Source organism: Brassica rapa, chromosome A09, assembly GCF_000309985.2.
Source record: "Brassica rapa cultivar Chiifu-401-42 chromosome A09, CAAS_Brap_v3.01, whole genome shotgun sequence".
Taxonomy (NCBI): Eukaryota; Viridiplantae; Streptophyta; class Magnoliopsida; order Brassicales; family Brassicaceae; genus Brassica; species Brassica rapa.
The window spans coordinates 35283936-35290089 of record NC_024803.2 but is presented as its reverse complement, the minus strand read 5'-3'; the positions used below and the strand labels follow the sequence as shown (position 1 = coordinate 35290089).

The 6154-nt window shown below is 30.2% G+C and overlaps 1 long non-coding RNA gene across 1 annotated transcript; it reads right to left on the bottom strand.

Moving 5' to 3' along the window:
* Positions 1-258: 258 nt before the first annotated feature.
* LOC103841469 lies at positions 259-5852 on the bottom strand. Its single transcript, XR_627817.3, has 3 exons — positions 3439-5852; positions 3293-3332; positions 259-3182 (listed from the first exon to the last, which is right to left on the bottom strand). It is a non-coding gene; the product is annotated as an uncharacterized LOC103841469 (long non-coding RNA).
* Positions 5853-6154: the final 302 nt, after the last annotated feature.

Here is a 6154-nt window from a genome sequence, read left to right as displayed (position 1 = left end):
TACCCGAAACCCGTTTGAGAGCCAAAGTACCCAAAATGTTTGTGTATATTAGATATATTTGTGTATTTTGGATATGTTTTTGGTATACATATATTTTTTGAGTTTTTGGTTTGAATTTCCAGTTATAGTATTGGATTTCGAGTAAAAATTCAAAATTTAAAAATATATTTCTGGATATTCAGATACAATTTTGGGTATTATTTGGTTCCTTGGATCAGATTTTGGGTAAAATTTTAGGTCTTTTGAGTATTTTTTAAATTTTCGGGTTTTTGTTTAGATTTTTGGATATTTTTCGTGTTTCGAGTATTTTTATGTTTATTGAGTATAATTTGAATCTTAAATATCTGAACATATTCGAGTTGAGTGAGGTGGGCTGCAGGCCCGTTTTATGTTTTGAATGGTTGCCCGACTGTTTGTGGGCTTTTGGTTTGTAACATATTGCTGGGCCCGGGTCCAGTACTGTTGGGTTCGGGCTTTTGTTGTTTGTTTTTCGTTTTGCAATAATAATAAAAAAAAAAAAACCTTGACGGAAAAAAAAAAAATATCTGAACATATTCATACCCGTTACGTACAAAAAAATAACAAATATTTTATAGGTATTTGAATTATGTAGCCGAAACCATCCAGATCCGAAAGAAATCGATCTGACCCAAATATTTTTCTTCTAAATACCTTATTAGGTCTAAGAACTACAGACCTAGCAAAATTCATTGATTCATTTTATAAAATTTTGGGTGGAAAATACTCTTGAGGTTTGATCAATAATGTTTAATAAGACATGGCTCATTTATATTTCAAAAGTTGATCTCGTAAGAAAATTTTGATCTAATGGAAGACGATAGTATATATGATAATGACGTTTACGTATTGAAACTTCGGTGTTGTTTATATCAAATGTATATACGTTAAATTGAAGGAAGATGATTTAAGCAAAATAACCATTTGAAACATTCCATATATTATAGTCATGATCTTATTAAACTGGGTGAGATTTATTTAAACGTTAGAGGATATTATATGGTTGCTAATTGCTATATAATAGGGGTTAGTTTAAAATATTTTAGTTGTATATTATAGGTTGGACTAAAAAATAAATAGGTGCAACAACCTTTTGTAAGTAGATTTTTTAGGACTCCTTCCATTTTAATAGTATTGATGTTGACAAATGTGTAGATGATGTAATATGGTAAAGTTACAATGTCTTGCTACTATTCTTTAAGAAATTGAATATCTCTAATATAATCCGGATATGTCAACCTACATCCAAGATATAAACAGTTTCTCACGTTTTCAAATATCAAGTGTACCCAGGTTCATACCACTATACTATATGGTGGATATAGTATAGTACGTTTACAGTGTACTGTGAAATAAATTTTAGTAGCAAGGTTATATGGATATTCAACTACTATATTATTGGATAGAATAGACTGACACTACGACATGGATGAGTTCATATCACTAATACAAGTGACGGAGCAACGAGGATGAGTTATTGAAACCCCCACCCAGATGATAACACTAAACTCTAACTTGAAAATGTCAATCCACATCCGAGATATAAACAGTTTTCCCCGTTTCCAAATAATGACATTCACCAGGTTCATAATACTATACTACATGGTGGATATAGTTTAGTACTTTTAGAGTGTACGAGGAACTAAACTTTAGTTCTCGTTCAATAATTCAGAGGACTTTAGTAGCAAGGTTATATGAATGTTTTACTATTCAATTATTGAATAGAATAGACTGACACTACGACATTGACGGGTTCATATCACTAAACCCTAAACTCTAATCATTAAACCCTAACTCAAATATAAACTCTAAACCCAAATATAAACACAAAACCCAAATAAAATGAAACAAAATAAATAACATAGTACATATAGGTGATATTATAAAATATCTATGATTACATGAAATAAGTTAATGATCACTCCAACCATACCCCCTCACCTTCTAAATACTAAACCCTAAGTTATAGTCACTAAACTCTAATCCAAATACACCCTAAACCCTAAACCTAAATAAATAGATTAAGCTAAACCCTAATCAAGGAAGTATAAACCCAAATAGAATGTATATAATATGGTTTACTAAACTCAAACCTTTACTTAGTAAATCTAAACCCTAGGCAGAAACCTATAAACCCAAATACAATATATAAATTGTTTTCCAATATTAAACACTTGAAAGCACATTTACTTGAAATGAATAGATTAAGCTAAACCCTAATCAAGAAAATATAAACCCAAATAGAATATATATATATATATATAATATGGTTTACTATACCCAAACCTTTACTTAGTAAATCTAAACCCTAAACTCTAATCACTAAACCCTAACGAAAATATAAACCTTAAACTCAAATATAAACACAAAACCCAAATAGAATGGATCAAAATAAATGACATCGTACATATTGGTGAAACTATAAAATATCTATGATTGCATGAAAGAAGCTAATGCTCACCCCAACCATACCCCCTCACCTTCTAAATACTAAACCTTACATTCTAGTCACTAAACCCTAATCCAAATATACCCTAAACCCTAAACCTAAATAAATAGATTAAGCTAAACCCTAATCAAGGAAGTATAAACCCAAATATAATGTATATAATATGGTTTACTATACCCAAACATTTACTTAGTAAATCTAAACCCGAGGCAGGAACCTATAAACCCAAATACAATCTATAAATTGTTTTCCAAGATTTAACTCTTGAAATCACATTTACTTGGTTAGCATATTGCATATCTTATATTATATATAGTCCAAGTAGTATAGTAAACGAATGTTCCAAATAATCAAATTTGTCCAACACTCGAAAAATGAATTTCATATTACAATCAATCACACAAATTGACAAAGAAGAGACCTATCAAATTTAAAAACATGACATATTATTACATTTTTAAGGAGTAGTATAAAAATATGTCTCAAATAGTATGGTAACTGTACATAAGTAGCTATACTTAAAAACATATACTATACTTCATTTCACCAAATATAGTATAGACAACGAATTCATCTTCTTTAATTCATTTTTTTAGATAGGCTGATACATATTCATTTCGTTCACCACCATATAGAGATCATCTTCATCTCCTCTCTTTTTCCCGACACGATGATGCTTTAACTGATTCGCCGTCGTTGTTCTTCACCACTGGATCTGTAAAACAAAACAGAAACGAAAACAGAGTATGTAAACAAAATCATGATTATGAGAATCAATTGATTTAAGAAAAAAAAGGAGTAAAAAAAGTTTTTGTGTGTGCTCACTGTCTACGCTTTCATCGTTGTCTGTTCTTCACCACTGGATCTTTAAAACAAAAACAGAAACGAAAACAGAATATGAAAACAAAAGCATGATTGTTAGAATCAATTGATTTTCTTAAAAAAACGAAAGAGTTATTGTGTGTGCTCACCGTCTATGACTTCATCGTTGTCTCTTCTTTAGAACAATTGATTGTTCTTTTGGTGAAGTATTGAAAGAGAAGAATTATGTGACATAAGAAAATGTATGATTTTTTTTATAATCTGAAGAAAGAGAGACATTGGAAAGAGATGGTGGAGTAGAGACGTGGAGGTGGTGGTGATGGATTAGAAGATGTGGCTAAAAGTCTTTTATATATTTTTTAGTTATTTTTGTTAGTAGGTTTCACCGGTTGGTTGCAAGGGTAATATGAAAATAATCTATAATGTGTACAGTGTATATTGAAAAAATATGATTTTTAGTTAGTGGATGAATTATAATTTGTTTGATGCATGTAGGATACAATTCCCCTACTCTTAATTCTGAACCTACTCTATATATCATTGTTTGAACAACACAGTTATTTGGTACTTAAGTTTTAAGATTGAACATTTGAGCATATTGGATGAATTATAATCTGTTTTCTTTTACATGAAGTTGTATGATTTTCACCCAGATTAAGGCATTAATACAATATCATTTTTACCATTCTTAATAAATTTAATATCATCTCTCGTATTGCACTTTGAAACTTGAATTTGTTAACGACACAAGGGTAAATAAAAGTCCATTGGTCATTATTTTTTGCATAGTTTTTTTGTAAGCGTCAAATATATTGATACAATGATTTTAAAACGTCAATTAAAAGAAAATGGAAAGAGTGTGTAAAATGGTCTACATGGTAGGTTAAATCAGTTTCCAAGTCTATTAAGAATTAACTTCACCATAAAATTAAAACCTGTGCATCAAGAGTCGGGTATGGCCGTGCAAGAGATGTAATGGCCATGAAGCTAGAAAGTATTGCAACTAGAAACAAGCTTGCCTTCACCATTGTTTTTAGGGCCTGGGGTGGGGTGAGGGGTTAGTTGTCTACAAGAAGAAAAGAGGAAGCAAATTTATAAATATAAGATATTTGCCTTAGAAGCAGATATCTCTATAATTACCTAATATTTTTGTCGCAAGTTACCAAATAATTAACATAAGATTTTTCAATGTTTCTGGTCAATTTTGATATTTGTCTGTTGGTCTATAGATCCCAAAATTATTCCAAAAGATACTTGTATTTATTTTCTGTTTAAATTGTACAAATGTTATTATGATTTGATATGAAGAGTTAAGTAATTGTTCCCTAGAAATTACCAAAACAATAAACATCCCCTATATATTAATAGAGAAACATTTAAAAAGTTATAACATGTAGATTTTACTAATTAAAAAAATGTCATGCTGAATTGTCACATAATTAAAATGCTAATTTTGCTTACATGCCGGCTTAAGAATCAATTGAGAATTTTGTTAGTCCAAAATTAAATTGCTAAAGAATGTTATATATATATTATGTCCATTATGCACTATTCATTTATCAACTTGAAATGATTATATATTATTTTCTTAAATAAAACATACGCAATTACCTAATGTGATTAAGATATATATGATAATTAATGATTTTAAACAATAAAGATTTGCTAACAATCTCTATATTTTCTATCATTTTTGTTTAATTATTTATTATTATAATAAATTACACAATTACATTAATCATATAATAAAAATTTAGATTTTTTTGTATATGTTGTATTTTAAATTTTTCAAAACGAGTATAAATTACTAAAACTATTAAAACTCTCACATATACTTTTGTGATCAAAGTTAAAAGAATTTTCTATAATAAGATATAATGATTATAAAATCATATAAATAAATAATTTTATTTTAATAGGTGTTTATGTTAATATATATATATATTTCATATCGTTTAAATTAAATTATACATCATATGAAAATACATACTTATATTTTGATATCTCCTTTTAAGGGTGTCAAAATGGGTCAAATGGGTCAATCCAACCCATAACCCAAATGAGTTTATTGTTAATGGGTCATGGGTCAACCCAACCCATTTAATAAATAGGTTGGGTTGACCGATGATCCATTAAATTAAATATGTTAGATGGGTTAATGTTTGACCCATCAACCCAACATCTTTATAATGAATTATTTTTAAGTTAAGACCAAGTTGATCGAAATGAGAAAACGTTTTTTGTGGTTTTGGCGGAAAACGCATTTTTGCTGGAAAATGAGTTTTTGCAGTTTCGGCGGGAAAACGCGTTTTGTGGTTTTTGTGGAAAACAAGTTTTTGCGATTTAGGCAGAAAACCACGTTTTTGTGGGAAAACGAGTTTTTGCAGTTTTGGCGGGAAAGCGTGTTTTGTGGTTTTAGAGGAAAATGTGTTTTTGCGGTTTTGGAGGGAAAACACGTTTTTGGGTTTTGGCGGGAAAATGCGTTTTTGCGGGAAAATGCGTTTTTGCGAGAAAACGCGTTTTTGCGGGAAAATGCGTTTTTGCGGGAAAACGCGTTTTTACGGGAAAATGCGTTTTTGCGGTTTTGGCGGGGAAATGCGTTTTTGCGGTTTTGGAGGGAAAACACATTTTTGGGATTTGGCGGGAAAACACATTTTTGCGGGAAATTGCGTTTTTGCGGGAAATTGCGTTTTTGCGGTTTTGGCGGAAAAATGCGTTTTTGCGGTTTTGGAGGTAAAACGCGTTTTTGCGGTTTTGTGGGAAAACGAGTTTTTGCGGTTTTGCGGGAAAACGAGTTTTTGCGGTTTTGCGGAAAAACGAGTTTTTGCGGTTTTGGCGGAAAAATACGTTTTTTGCGGTTTTGGC